Source organism: Dama dama, chromosome 6, assembly GCF_033118175.1.
Source record: "Dama dama isolate Ldn47 chromosome 6, ASM3311817v1, whole genome shotgun sequence".
NCBI classification, from domain to species: Eukaryota; Metazoa; Chordata; class Mammalia; order Artiodactyla; family Cervidae; genus Dama; species Dama dama.
The window spans coordinates 7,856,295-7,872,254 of NC_083686.1; positions in this window are offsets into that span (position 1 = coordinate 7,856,295).

The window sequence follows — 15,960 nt, forward strand, 5'->3', positions numbered from 1 at the left end:
GTGTTCTTCTTTTAAAATTCATTCTTTAGTGTTTCTAGATTATGTCTATTGCAAACTGAATTTTTTTTTTCATTTTCTTTTCTAACTGGTAATTACAAGCATAGGGGAAAAACTTTGATTTTGTGTATTTATATTGAATCCAGGCACCTTATCAACTTATTTTACTAATTCTAACACTTTAATTTTTTCCCTAGGGCTTTTCTTGTTTTTCTACCTGCCTTCCTCCCTTCCTTCTTTGCACTTTTAACTTCTTTTTTAAGTTTTCAATCATACAGTATTCAAATAAATGTTATTTTATTTTCTAACATATATTAATACATTGATATTCTTTATCTACTTGTATGAAAGTCACTCAGTCACATCCAAGTCTTTGCGACCCCATGGACTATATAGTCCATGGAATTCTTCAGGCAAGAATACTGGAATGGTAGCCTTTCCCTTCTCCAGGGGATCTTTCCAAACCAGGAATCGAACCCAGGTCTCCCACATTGCAGGCACATTCTTTACCAGCTAAGTCACCAAGAAAGCCCAAGAATACTGGAGTGGGTAGCCTATCCCTTCTCCAGCAGATCTTCCCAACCCAGGAATCTAACTGGGGTCTCCTGCATTGCGGCACATTCTTTACCAACTGAGCTATGAGGAAACCCACATCTACTTGTATTACATAAACTGAAATATCCAAAATAGCAGCTGACATCTCTTCATGATTAACTTCAAGGAAAGTAAAGTATGTCCTCATTTAATTTGATGTTTGCTATTGAAAAATAGTTTTCCTTGTGTTAGATGTTTTTCTTATATTTCCATTTTATGTGAAAAAATGTTTATTGATAATCGTATTTCTATCTTTGAAATTTTTTCTCATGATGAATTATTAACACAGATTTCCTAATACTGAACCATTCTGGTAATCCATAGATTATTCTTTTCATATTTTTGTTAGCTAATTTTTCAAATTTTAATATTTATATTTGTTGGTAAAATTAATATGTACTTAAATTTCCCAATTTTGTTGTTATAAAGTTTTTATATCAAGCTTAAGCTTTATTCTCAAAACAAGTTGGGAAGCTACCTTATACCATCTAGAACTTTGAATAAATCTTGAAGAATCTTCAGTTTAAAACTTACGTAGAAATTTAGCAACAGATTAGAGCCTGTTTCTCTTTTAATTGGAATATTTTTATGTACTTTTCTGAATAGTTCGTATTTCCAAACTCTTTTTGAATCAGTTGTATGAGTTTATATTTTGCTAGAAAAAAAAGCAAAATATATATGACTTACTCTACATATTTAAATCCATTCCCGTGCAGTTGCACATCTATGTTCACACATACCATCTCATTTCTGATAGTCAGTTTTTAACTTTTTTTTCTCACTTTTACTTATCCTTATTTGCCAGAGATATTTCTACATGCTTCATCATTTTTTTGTGTCTCTATTATCTTCTTCTGGGATACTTTCTAGTTTTTCCCCCAATTTCTTTTAAAAAAAAAAAGTTAATTCTCAAGGATTTTATTCATCTATCCTCAAAATAATTATAGAATCATAAACTGATATAAACCTCACAATAGATTTTTACATACAACTTTTTATTGGGATATAATTGCTTTATAATATTGTGCTAGTTTCTGCTGTCCAACTAAGAGAATAAGCTACATGTATAGGGGGCTTCCCGGGGGCTTCCGGGGGCTTCTGGGGGCTTCCGGGGGCTTCCCTGGTGGCTCAGAGGTTAAAGCGTCTGCCTGCAATGCAGGAGACCCAGGTTCGATCCCTGGATCGGGAAGATCCCCTGGAGAAGGAAACGGCAACCCACTCCAGTATTCTTACCTGGAGAATCCCATGGAGGGAGGAGCCAGGTAGGCTACAGTCCACGGGTCACAAAGAGTCAGACACGACTGAGCAATTTCACTTTTCTTACATGTATCTCCTCCCTCTTGGACCTCTCTCCCACTCCCTTCATCCCACGCATCTAGGTTATCACAGGACCACCAAGCTGAGCTCCCTGCACTATATAGCAGCTTCCAATTAGCTATTTATTTTATACATGGTTGTGTACATACAACTATATTGAGAAAAAAAGAAGGATCAATGAGAACAAGGATACACAAGGAAGTTGGTCAGGAGTGATGAGGCTTTGGTATCAAAATGAGAAAGAGAAGGGGCAAGATTCCCACAACCATGTGAGCTAATTGGTGTTTCCACAAAGAGAGTACCCAATTAGTTCATTATGGAACCACGGTTTGTGTTAAAGAGAACTGAACTGTTTCTGAAATAGAGAAGTCATCTTGGGAGCTAATTAAAATGGAAGAATTGTAGTTTTTAATTTTTTGTTCAGACCCTGACTTTCATTAAATCTTCACTTATTTCACTAGATCCAATAAAACCCAGGCTCCAGGACAGAATAAGAAGAAATACCTGTTCGTTGCAAGGTCATAAATGCAGCTTGCCATTTTGACAGTAACTCTAACGTCAAACCCACCAAGATGGCAATGTGATGCAATTCTGCTTGAGGTGGAGAGAGACCTCATGTGGACTTGAAGGAAAATCATACACATCAATAGCCTATGGATCAAAAATTCAACTTAATGAAATTTTCAGAGTAAATACCCCTATTCGAGATGAAAGAGGAAAAGTGAGCAGAGCAATTATCTTAAGATATTTCTCTTTGAAAATGATAGCACATTAAGAGAATGTAAAACTAAGACAATTTAGCATTTTCAAAGTCCACATTTGATTTATATAAGACTGAGTGGACTCCCCAGGTTCACAAAATAACAAAACAACTTACCTCTGACCCTAAGTTTTTATTTGTAAGACATGTAGCCCGCAATTATCGGATAAATGGTTTTCATTCAGGAGAGGGAACCCAAAGGAAGCGTTTTTGTCTTTAAAGAGCATTTTGCCTTCATTCAGAAGTAAAAAAGAAAATGTAAAGTGAAAGGCCCCTTCTATGTCTTGTCAGCAGATATGTGATATTTCCAATTTTCTTTTCACAACCTCTCAGAAAACCATAGTCTCAAAAGTGCTGTTCAGCTGAAAAAAAAAAAAAAAAGTCCAACAATTATAGATTCATTCAATATAAGGTGTGTGGTTTCTGGAAAATGCTGCAACAACCACAAAACATTCCACAGTTTGCTACCATTTTAGTGAATCATAAAGAATTTCTTGAAGGCCTAGTGCTTTGTAATAAAAAGTAATTTTTGCTAATATATTCCCTAGACATAAGGCACTATATAATATTGGATTGCATACATTAGACCAAAATGCTCTCTTGTTCAAACTTTTATAATTTCAGAGACTTCCTGCAAGTTTTATGTTTGTGAAGGAATTTGCTTACAAGTCATTACAAACAACTTGTTCTTTTACTTCATGAGAAGCTATAAAGGGACGACCACCACAATGCAGTAGAATAAACGCAAGGCAGAAAGAGAAGTTGAAATTGTTGACTATTTTACTCATAAATGCTGAACTTAGAATATTGAGAAGGCAGAATTTTTCTCCATGGTATTTATTAAATGATTACAGTGATTTATTTAAGTATAATTTATTTGCAATAAGATGCATAATCATAATTGTACATCTTAATGCATTTTGTCAAATGCATACACCAGTGTACACATCACCTGTTTAAGGTATGGAGCGTTGTATTGGAAAAGTTCTTGTCTGAACTTTCTCATTCAGTTTCCCTAAAAAGCAATCATTCTTCTGACTTCCAGATCATTGATTAACTTTGCTTGTTTTTGAACTTTATAAATGGCATCATTCAACAGGTATTATATAGTGTCCATCTTCATATTCTTTTTTTCACTCATATTTTTGAGAATCATCCATGTTTTTGCATGTATTAGTGGTGTTTTGTTTTTCAATTGGTATTCTGTTGCATGAATATTCCACAAATGTGTTTATTCACTCTCCTATTGATGGTTTGTTTGGGTTGTTTTCAATTTCCAGCTATTAGGACTAGTATACTTTGGGTAATTTGATACAATTTTTTGTGTAAATATGTTCCTTTATTTCTCTCAGCTCTATGGTTAGTGACAGACTTGCTAAGTTATATGACATGATAACAATGTTTTTACCTCAAAATTGAAGTTTCAATTATAGTAGAAATAAATTTTCCCTTAGCCCATCACTTACTTGATATCTACCACTAATACTTTAGTGGTGTTTCCATGTGCAAGAGCATTCTTTTAAATATTCATTAAATAATGAAAACACTATTGATATTTCACAACCATCCTAAGTTCAGATTCTATTCAAGACTTTTTCAGTTATCCCAATAGGGTATTTTACAGAAAAATGATCATGTCCAGAATCATGTGTGACATTTCATTTATATGTATCTTTATTCTAACTTTTGTCTGAGATCTTTGTTAAAGTCTTTCTTGACTTCCATGATCTTGATATTTTTACATTACAAGCCAGTTATTTTGTAGAACATCCCCCAATTTAGATTTGATTAGATGCAGGCTATGCATCTTTGGCAGGAATATCACTGATGCAATGCTTCCTATCCTGTCCACATGTTTTTGACTTGTCCCATATGTGATGATGCTTGCTTTGATCATCGGATTACGGTGGTGTCTGCCAGGCTTCCCACCATAACATTACTCTAATCCCTTTTCTATTTAGCAAGGATTTTATGGGGAGGTATTTTGGATCTGCATAAATATATTATTTCTCATTCAACTTTTAATTTATTATTTGCATATTTATAAAAATAAAGAGTCATATGTTCCTATTTTATTTAATGGGTTATAATTCAATCCGTTCATTATTTTGATGCTGAAATTTCCCCAACTCTGGACAGTGTAAATGTTTCCAGCTGGCTTCTGTGTCTTTTTGATAAGCCCCCCTCATTCTCTGAGCACTTTCTTGCTTTCAAGTACAAGATGTTCCAGTCTCATCTTGTACTTTCACTGCCCTGGCCCAAGAACCAAACAGTTTTTCCATGATTTCCTGGTTCCTTTTGGTTTAAATACTGTAGATCACATTTTTTAGAAGCTAAGATCTGGTTCCTGGGTATGTTTTCCTACTCCCAGAGACTATCAGTGGTACAGACAAATACATATGAGTGTTCACACGGATACATATACACATGTCTTTACATTGATATATTTTTCTTCTTGTAGTTTTTTTTTTTTTTTTTTTATGTGGTTTCAATACCTATGATGCTAATCTAACCCTGCAGGCTCAATTCTAAGTTGTTTTATTTCAATATTTGTAAGTCCTTTCTTTCACGGTAATAAATCTGGTTTTCATTACCCGTAATATTTACTTATTTGATCAGTTCTTCCATGTGTAACCAATATTTCATGGTCACCACTACCTCCTGTTTATAGTTGTCTATTTGACTCCCCTCAGGATCCAGCAGTCCACACTGGGCAGCCAACACTGTCTCCATGTTGGAGACTCTCTTCACCCACCAAACCCCAGTCACTTAAGCAGTATGGAAGCTTCCTTACCCTGATGGACCACCTCCTTAATCTATTCAGGCTCTGACAGCCTACACTTTGCCATCTCTGGAAATGGGCAGTCTCAATACCCTGCTTGGGCTCTAACACTACATACCAGAGCAACCCCTCCAAGGGGACACCCTCTTTATCTACCTTGGTCCTCAACAGCCTACTCTAGGCCACTAAGGCCTCACAGTCATGGACACCAACTTTGCTTGACTCCACCTAATGTCTTTAGGACTGAATATTTCAGCAAAGGAAGGAGAAAAAGAAGATAAATGAGGACTTAATACTCATGCACATTAACTATTTTAGCAAGTGATTATGACAAAATTTATTGATTTTGGCCAAACTCTTGTATCCATAAACAATGTATAGTTACAGTTCAACTACGAGTTGATATATTTAGTTGCAGATAAGTTCATTAACTGCTTTGCCAATAAATTTATCAAGTCTGATATGTGATTTTTCTGTTAAATTATTTCTCACCCTTTTGGAAATCATATTCAATAAACTGAAACTTTATTTGACCTCCTGGCACTAAGTCAAGCTCATTTGCACTATTTACTAATTATTATTGTGTAAATATTCCCATAAAGGCCAATTTTAAGCTACCAACATGATATGAGTGAACATAGTTGTCAAGAAATGAGTAGTAGTATTTCTGTCATAAAGGTACAATAGATATATACACCCTCAATAGCATAATAATAGTAAAATGCTATGAAATTATCAGGAAGTAGTAAACTTTAAGTATTTGTTATATTTGTTTTCATACAAGTTTTTATTTGTAAGCATATATGATTTTGGTTTTATTAAAAACTGTGTTTAATCCCTGATTTGCAGCAGAGGTTTAGTGATTGGATCTCACAAAGCAGTCTAGGACAGATCCAGCACACCACTGAATGGTTTTCAAATTATTTGGCCCCAGGACATTTGTCTTAATGTGCACCTAATCAATATTCCTGGAAATACACTCTGACAAATTGAGGAAACTCGGTAATAATAAATCCTATATGTATAAAAGCAGTGCTTTTTGGAAAAATAAATAAATGGAATATCATATAAATGATCACACTTTATTAAATGTTTCTCTCAGATAAGAAACTTAACTTTTCTGAGACTACATGTTTTATGTGTAACCTGTGGAGCTTGGACTACATCTCAGTAATTCCCATAGAAAAGTTTAAATCTAGATTCTTTATTTGTTAATGGATACAAAGTCTTACTTATTTGATAGAAAACTATTGAGTTCCAGCTGCCTGCCTAAGTCTGTGCTAATACCTGAGTTTGTAAAGAAGGATATAACGTATCTTTTAGTCTGAAGGAGCTTCAGGTCTAATGAGATAGATGGATCATGTCAGAAAAGACTATAACATAACTTGATCTTGATAAGTATCTGGGTCAGGAATAAGGAAGGAAACGGACCAGATGAGACAAAGAACATGCTAGAAACACAGTTTTTGTTTTGTTTTGTTTTTTGCTGGCAATATCAGTGTTGGCCTGATTCTCTTATGTTTCCAGACAACTTTGAACATTTTATGCTTTCAGGTAAATCATCAATGTTGTCTAAAATAGTGCCTCTAAAGTCACAATCCTGAAATTTGACCTCTTTAAACAAGGAGTTTTAAAATTCTCAGAGCTTAAACTCTAGGATAGAACTTCTTCAGATTAATTTCTTATTTATTTAGTCCTCAACTCTCCAGCAATAGACCCTTATTTTTTTTTCCTATGCCTTCAAGTGAGTAGTTATGTCATTATTGTTGTTGCTGCTATTCTTGTTTTTACCTATTTTTAGACTGATGTATAGTTGACTTGCAATATTATATTTGTTTGAACAGCCTATAACATATGTGCACCTAGTAATTTGTTAATTTTATAGATTATACTGCATTCAAAGACAGTTATAATATTGGCATATGCTGCACATTATATCCTTGTAACTTCTTTACTTTATACTTACTGGCTTGAACCTCTTAGTTCCCTTCACTGATTTTGCCCTTCCTCCATCTGTCAGAATGGCTTCCATCAAAAAGATAAGAAATAACAAATGCTGGCAAGGATGTGAAGAAAATGGAACCCATATACACTGTTGGTAGGAATGTAAATTGGGACAACCAGTATGGAAAACAATACAGAGGTTCCTCAAAAACTTAGAAATAGAACCACCATTCAATGCATCAGGTCCACTCTTGGGTGTTTATCCAAACAAAACAAAAACCTAAAAGCAAAATCACTAAAAACAAAAACACACATATATCCAAAAAGATATATTCACTCCAACATTCATAGCAGCATTATTTACAATAGCCAAGATTATAGAAGCAACATAAGTGTCCACCAACAGATGAAAAATAAAGAGATGTGATACACACACACACACACACACACACACACACACACACAAATATATAATGGAATATTACTCAACCATAAAAAGAATGACAGTTTGCTATTAGGAACAACATAGATGAACCTGGAGGGTATTATGCTTACTGAAATAAGTCAGACAAAGAAAAATACTGTGCTTTTATTTGTATTTGGAATCTAAATGGTAAAACAAGCAAATGTAATAAAGCAGAAACAGACTCACAAAGAACAAGCTAGTGATCACTGGAGGGGAGCAGGGCAATTGCTGTTGTTTTTAATGAAAGTCAGCATCTCTTTGGGCTGAATCTGTTACGATCCAGAGATAAACAGCAAGGCCTGAACCGTATCAGCTTTGAGGACACCTTCAACAGGTGGTGAAGTGACTGCTGTGACAGCGATCAGTTCAGTTCAGTTCCGTCCCTCAGTCATGTCTGACTCTTTGTGGCCCCATTTTCTGCAGCACACCAGGCTTCCCTGTCCATCACCAACTCCCAGAGCTTGCTCAAACTCATGTCCATCAAGTCAGTAATGCCATCCAATGCTCTCATCCTCTGTCATCCCCTTCTCCTCCTGTCTTCAATCTTTCCCAGCATCAGGGTCTTTTTCAATGAGTCAGTTCTTTGCATCAGATAGCCAAAGTACTGGAGCTTCAGCTTCAGCAAAAGTCCTTTCAATGAATATTCAGGGTTGATTTCCTTTAGAATTGGCTGGTTTGATCTCCTTGCTCTCCAAGGGACTCTCAAGAGTCTTCTCTAACACCACAGTTCAAAAGCATCAATTCTTTGGCGCTCAGTTTTCTCTATAGTCCAGCTCTCACATCCATACATGTCCACTGAAACAAACGTAGCTTTGACTAGATGGGCCTTTGTTGGCAAAGTAATGTCTCTGCTTTTTAATATGCTGTCTAGGTTGATCGTAGCTTTTCTTGCAAGGAGCAAGTGTCTTTTAACTTCATGGGTGCAGTTACCATCTTCAGTGATTTTGGAGCCCAAGAAAATAAAGTCTTTCACTGTTTTCATTGTTTCCCGTGAAGTGATGGGACCAGATGCCTTGATCTTTGTTTTCTGAATGCTGAGTTTTAAGCCAGCTTTTTCACTCTCCTCTTTCACTTTTGTCAAGAGGCTCTTCAGTTTCTCTTTGCTTTCTGCCATAACGATGATGTCATTCGCAAATCTGAGGTTATTGATATTTCTCCTCACAATCTTGATTCCAGCTTGTTCTTCATCCAGTCCAGCATTTCGCATGATGTACTCTGCATAAAAGTTAAATAAGTATGGTGACAATATACAGCTGTAACATACTCCTTTCCCAGTTTGGAACCAGTCTGTTGTTCCATGTTCGGTTCTAACTGTTGCTTCTTTACCTGCAAACAGGTTTCTCAGAAGGCAGGTAAGGTGGTCTGGTATCCCCATCTCTTGAAGTATTTTCCACAGTTTATTGTGATCCAAACAGTCAAAGGTTTTGGCGTAAAAGCAGAAGTAGATGTTTTTCTGGAATTCTCTTGCTTTTTCATATTGAAAGCAGTATGAGAAGGTTACTTATGAAAAGAGCAGAAAAGTGAAAATGAAACTGAACTACTCTAACCCAAATGGTGCAAGACCCAGTAAGGGATACAGGGCACCTAGGTGGCATTACCTGGTACTTCAGGAACTGGAGATCTCTAGCCATTCGTCCAAGTTCCCTCAATGAGGAGTGCCAGCTGCAATCTTCCTTATTAATCCAGGTCTAGAGATAGTGTTCTTGAACCACCTGCTGAGAGGCGGGACTACATCCTGGTGAACACGGGATGTTTAGAGCAACCAGCCGTCGAGGAAAGGGAACCAGAGGAGGATCTCAAATAACCCTATTCTAGCCCAGATTGGGCTATTAATAGACAAACACTGACACTGTGGGCGGCTCTGCATTTACAAGTGGTGAACACACGCCGTGCCATCTTGAAAAGCCTGCTGGGAGAATCTGATGCAATGACCATGTTTAGTTCATCGTATTACATACAGGTCACTCTTTCTTCTCCACTGATGTCTGAGCTTTATGAGGCCAATGACCTGGCCTCTGTGCCCTAGGGTAGGTACGGTGCCAGAAGCATAATAGGAACCCAATAATATATTGATGATTGATTAAATGAATCCCAAGGACTTGTTTTTAAAGTTATAAGACAGTAGGTAAACATAACATGGTATTATGTTTTTTATGATGTCTCTAAATATCTGATCAGTTTATCAGAAAATCCATGAGTATTAGTGAGAAGGCATATTAAAAGTTTTCTTTTTGTAAACTCACTGGCAGATTCATCCAGTACCTATCTGAACTCTGTTTGCACGTCACCAGCCGCAGGACCCACGCCACATCCCAAATAATGCCTTGTCTCAGAGGTCCCTTTCAGAAGGGACTCTCTGGTGCCTGCACTTGAGGGTACCACAGACCAGGTATACACAACTTCTGTATTTTTTCCCAATATATGAAAGTATTTAACAGGTGTTATTGTGCATTAGTGATTTTTTTCTAAGTTCCACAGCTTTTCTAGTTTATAGTTTACTTGGAAGCTATTAGAAGTGATAATGAATTTGCTATTTCTCTGCACAACTGCTAAGGATTTTACAAAGAACAAAATCTGGTTCTTCAAGGGCCAGTAGGATATTCCTTAGAGATAATCCTTCCCAATTTTCTCCAGCCTGGTGAATTCTTCTTGGCTATGGATGTTCATGTGCAAAATAAAATCAGCTCTTCCTTTGGGTATGTTGTCTGTACACCTAAAAAATAACACCTTGTGCAACTGAATCTTCCTTAAAAGATTTTTTAAAAATTAAGTTTCTAAGGTTTTTACTTTTCTGATTATCTATTCAGGTGTCTGAAAATTAACTGTTGGGCATTTTATAAGCTTTTTAACTTTTATTTCTAACTCCATTTCTCTTTAGCCATCAAATCCTTTTTCAACCACACTATAAGACACTCTTTTTTACTTATTTATTTGTTTTTATTGAGATTTAATTGGCAAATAGCATTATATGAGTTTCAAGGGTAGAATACAATGATACATGTATATATAGCAAAACAACCACAATAATTCTAATTAACATACATCATCACACACAGCTACAATTTTATTTTTGTTATGCTGAGGGCTTTTAATATCTACTCTTTAAGTAAATTTCAAATATATATATACATATACATAAAATATATATATATATATTTTATCTGGTGGCTTAGACAGTAGAGAATCCACCCACAGTGCAGGAGACCTGGGTTGGATCCCTGGGTTAGGCAGATCCCCTGGAGGAGGGCATGGCAACCCACTCCAGTATTCTTGCCTGGAGAATCCCATGGACAGAGGAGCCTGGTGGGCTACAATCCAGAGGGTTGCAAAGAATTGGACATGACTGAGCGACGAAGCACCGTACGGCACGCGCGCGCACACACACACACACACACACACACACATATTTGAGGCACGCTCTTTATACAAACAGGGTTGTTTCTCTCACTTGTCTTAAAAGCTGTCTTTTCGATCTTAAGCTCTTAAGCATACTCTTCCCTAGCTTCTCCATTCTATAATACATAGAAAATAATACTATCAGTATAACACTCAGGCATAAACAGACCAATTTGCTTGTGGCCAAAGGGGCCCGTCAATATTTTGGTCCATCCAGGTGGGAAAGCTTGGACTCATGAGTGCTCCAATTCCTGAGCATGGCCTCCAAGCTCTTTTCCAACAACCACATTGTTATTCCAAGATCTCCAATTGTGTTTCTGATTCACCTTGTTTTGCATCTTTCAGGGATCATTGTCTTTCCTTTCCTCAGGCCCAGTGTCTTCAAAGCCATTATTTCACATGTTTTGTGCTTTGTTTGATTGCTTGTTTCATTCAGGCAGGTAAATCCTGCCTCTGTGTAGCAGGCGTGCTACTATTTTCTTCTCATCCTCTTCCCTGTAATCTTCTCTTCCTGACCTCAGATGATTTGATTGCATCCCATTGCTTCCCAGAACAAAGTTCAATAATATTTAAAAGAATTCAACAATACCCATCATCAGTAAGATAAAATTCACAATGTCTGTACCAAGTTAAAAATTACCAGAAAGCCAAAGAAGCAAAATATTATGATCCATAATGAGAAAAAATAAAGGTCAATGAATCTAAACTGACCCAGGAGTGATATAGATTTTTTTTCTTTTTTTAAAGTAGAAGGACATTAAAGAAAAGAAAGCTAAACCAGTTAAATAGAGACACAGAAAATATTTTTAAAAGTCAAATTATAGTTTTTAGAGATGAAAAAGATTATCTGTGAAATAGAAGGGGGGAAAAAAATCAATGAATGGGATCAGTGACAGAGTAAACCTTTCAGAGGAAAAGATTAGCAAACAGGAAAGTATAGCAGTAGAAACTACTCAAAATGAAACAAAAAAAAAAGCAGGAATATTAAACCATAGAAAGTAATATATAAATGAATGATTGTGGCTTTGATAAAACTTTATTTATAAAAACAGATAGTCTGTTTATAGGCCATAGTTCACAGAGCCCCCACTTGAGTTGATAGCAGAGATAAGCTTAAGTTCAGTCCTCCTTCTTGAACTAAATGTCCATTGTGAATCCCAATAAAATATATTTATTTATTATTGTGATTCCTGATACAGAAGAGGCTGAATAAATTAATATTAATATTTATTTAATAGGTAAATGAGTACACCAGAAAATTTTCCTGCCTTTATGAAGCAGTGAATCAATCTTGTTGGATAAATCCTCAAAAAACATCAATCCTAGAATTTCTTCCTCTGATAAAATTGTTTGAATCTACCATCTTTCTTTCTCTTGAAGGAAAGAAATATTTACATACAGTTTGGTGTTTTTATGGGATGAGAAAATAGTTTCGGAGCATATTCTGGCATCAATGTCTGGAAATGTAAAGAGAACTTTCTTTCCATTTAACTTGAATGAGGTAGATGCCCTTCATTTGAAATTCATCAATGTTGTGAAAGCCATTCCCGGGGAAAACACAGGTGCTGTTTTTCCATAAATTATTTGGGCCTCTGCAGAGCCCAAGCAAAACAGAAACGGCAGGGAGTTTACAAAATTGTTTTCTATATTTGAAAATGCCACCTAAATGGAAAATGAGAAGAAGCATCTGGACCAGCATACGTTTTTGTGGAGAGAGAGCCGGGGGAGGCAGAGATCAGTAGGATTCTATCTCAATTCAAAACATTTCTCTTCCCACAGGAACATTTTGGATTATTTGATAAGATTTAAAAAATCATGCTATGAAATCATAAAACTGAAAAATCACATGAATGAGTAGCCTTTAAAGACCATCTCTTCTGGTCCCAACTTCATTTGATGTTTGACACCTCTATACCATGTTCTAGCAAATGGTTATTGCTTTAGTGTTTGAGCACTTCAGGGGCAAAGTGTTTCCTGTTTCTGAAATGCTATTTTATATTTATCAGTTTGCTTGTTCTTTTTAATACATGCAAGCCCATTTTCTGTTTTCCTATCTCGCACACACAAAAAATGGTAAGGGAAGGTTTCAGAGGCAGTCACAACTGAAGGTGGACATAGAAGAAAGAACCAGAAATGGAAATTTGTTTGAACATAGACATTTTTTTTTTTTTGCAAGTTTTTTCAACCGGCAAGTATCTGATTTTTTTTTTTTTTTTTTTTTTGAGATTCCTCAACATAAAGGAATAGTAGTGAGTTAAATCAATGCATCAAACTTGAGTGCATCCCTACAGGTGTAGATAGAATCACTTAGAGACATTTTTTAAATACAGATTGTTAGACTTCACACTCAGAGCTTCTGATTCAAAAAGATGGGCTGGGCCCTAGAATTTGCATTTCCAACTATTTCTCAGGTGATGCTGAGGCTGATATGTGAACCACCTATCAGACAATCCTACAGGCAGCTCTTCAGCACACATCTGAGAACCACATGTTTGGTAAGATGCTAAGGTCAGAGAATGTGGCTAAACAGACTTTGGAAACTCTTGGCACTGCACCCACCTCTCAGAAGTTCATATTTCACGTTGACATGATATAGGTTCTGAGAAAGTCTCATAGCGAAAGCCAAAACCAAAATCTATTTCTTTGTACCTAGTATTCACATCTCTTATTACATTTGACATACATGCCTATATTTCTGTATAATTGATCTATGAATACTATTACTACTTTAGAGAACAGTGCATTAATCTGAATTTCCTCTAGATTATAAGTTTGCTGAATTCTGTGGACCCTGTGAAAAATATCTGAAATTTATAAATATGTGGAAAAGTGAATTTTCCATTCAGAGTTGTCCTGAGTTTGTTACTATATAGTCAGTATCTAATCAGGAGACAGAAATCTCACAGAGTCTTAGGGTAAAGGGTAAAATTTAATATAAAGAATCTCACTATAAAAGGGGTTTGAAATAATTACATACTGACAATAAGGAGCTTGCATGTGTGCTAAGTCAGTTGTGTCCAACTCTGTGCGACCCTATGGACTGTAGTCTGCCAGACTCCTCTCTCCATGGAATTTTCCAGCAAAAATACTGGAGTGGGTTGCCAGTTCCTTCTCCAGGCAATTTTCCTGACCCAGGGATCAAACCCACAGCTCCTGCAGCTCCTGAATTGCAGTCAGGACTGAATTGCAGTCTTTACCACTAGTAACAGCTGGGAAACCCAGCAATAAGTAGAGTGAATGCTAAAGAATACAGGAGTTTCAAGTATAAAGACCAACTAGTGTCCCTAGGACTGAGACAGAAGACCCCCAGGGCTGAGATCCAGACTTTCTCAGGGCATGCCAGTGACTCACTAGATGACAGAAATATCTCTGTACTGTCATTCCAGGGGACATTTCTGAAAATCCCTCTTCTAAAACTTGCTAGAAAGCCATCTTTGAAGCTCCTGAGAAAGATGGTTCACAGATAGATATCTCATTGGAGGCATTCAACTATAAACCTGCCCAAGGTTCCTTTCATTTCATTTTCCTTCTCTGATTACCATGGCAACTTCCAAAACTATGTTGAATGAAAGTGGAGAGAATGGACACTTTGTCTTATCCCTGATCTTAGAGGTAGGAGATGCTTTCAGTTTTTCCACAGTTGAGAATGGTGTTTCCTGTGGACTTGTCATATGGTCTTTACTACACTGAGGTATGTTTTCTCTATGCCCACTTTCCATAAAGTGTTTATTATTATTATTATTATCATAAATGGATGCTGGATTTTGTCAAAAGCATTTTCTGCATCTCCTGAGATAATCGTTATGGTTTTTATTCTTCAGTTTGTTAATGTGGCTTATCACATTGATTGATTTATATATGTTGAAGAGTTCTTGCATTTCTGGGATAAACCCCACTTGATCAGGGTATATGATGAAGAGCAGCTGCCGGGGGAAGCTGCTGGCCACTGGGTGGGCTTGGCCAGCACGCACCGCAGGAGCCGGATCCTGAGCTGCGCCTGCTATAGGGACCAGGTGCTGGGTACATCAGTGCAAAATGAGATCCTGATAAGTGAGCCCACCAGCGCCAAGAAGCAACTCTTCCTCTTGCAGTGCCTTCCCAGTGCCCTCTACTAACAGAACTGGGCATTGTGCCAGGCAGCAAAGAAGGAACATTCACAGAAGTCATCTCTATCATCATAGAGTAGGCAATGAAGGGTAGATGAAGAGCTGAGAGGCAGTAAATTGATAGCTGGCATCAGAGTCTCACTTTGAGATGACAGTCAACTTTCAGGAATTCTTCTCAACGAGTAATTTATTTGCTGTGAGCCAAGCATAGTTTTAGGTGCTTTGGGTAATTAAAAAAAAAAAAAATGACTCAGATTCACCAAGGTTCATAGTTGAGTAGGGAGAAAGATACTTGCACAACCAAGTATATTAATGTATATCCATATACATTTATTCCACAAACATTTCAGAAGTGTTAATTATGAATATGCCATTATGTTGCATGATGGGAACTGTTGTAAGAAAGCATAATCAGAGAATAAAGTAAACAAGTGAACAGATATAACCCAAGTACTGCTTAAGATTTACATGTGATTCAATCCCAGCACCTAGAGTTTGTGTCACCAAGGTCCCCTATGACTCTGAGTTCCCAGTTCCAATGAATTTGATACATTAATGGATCAGCTTGCTCCCTGGTCTATACAATACTAATCCAGGC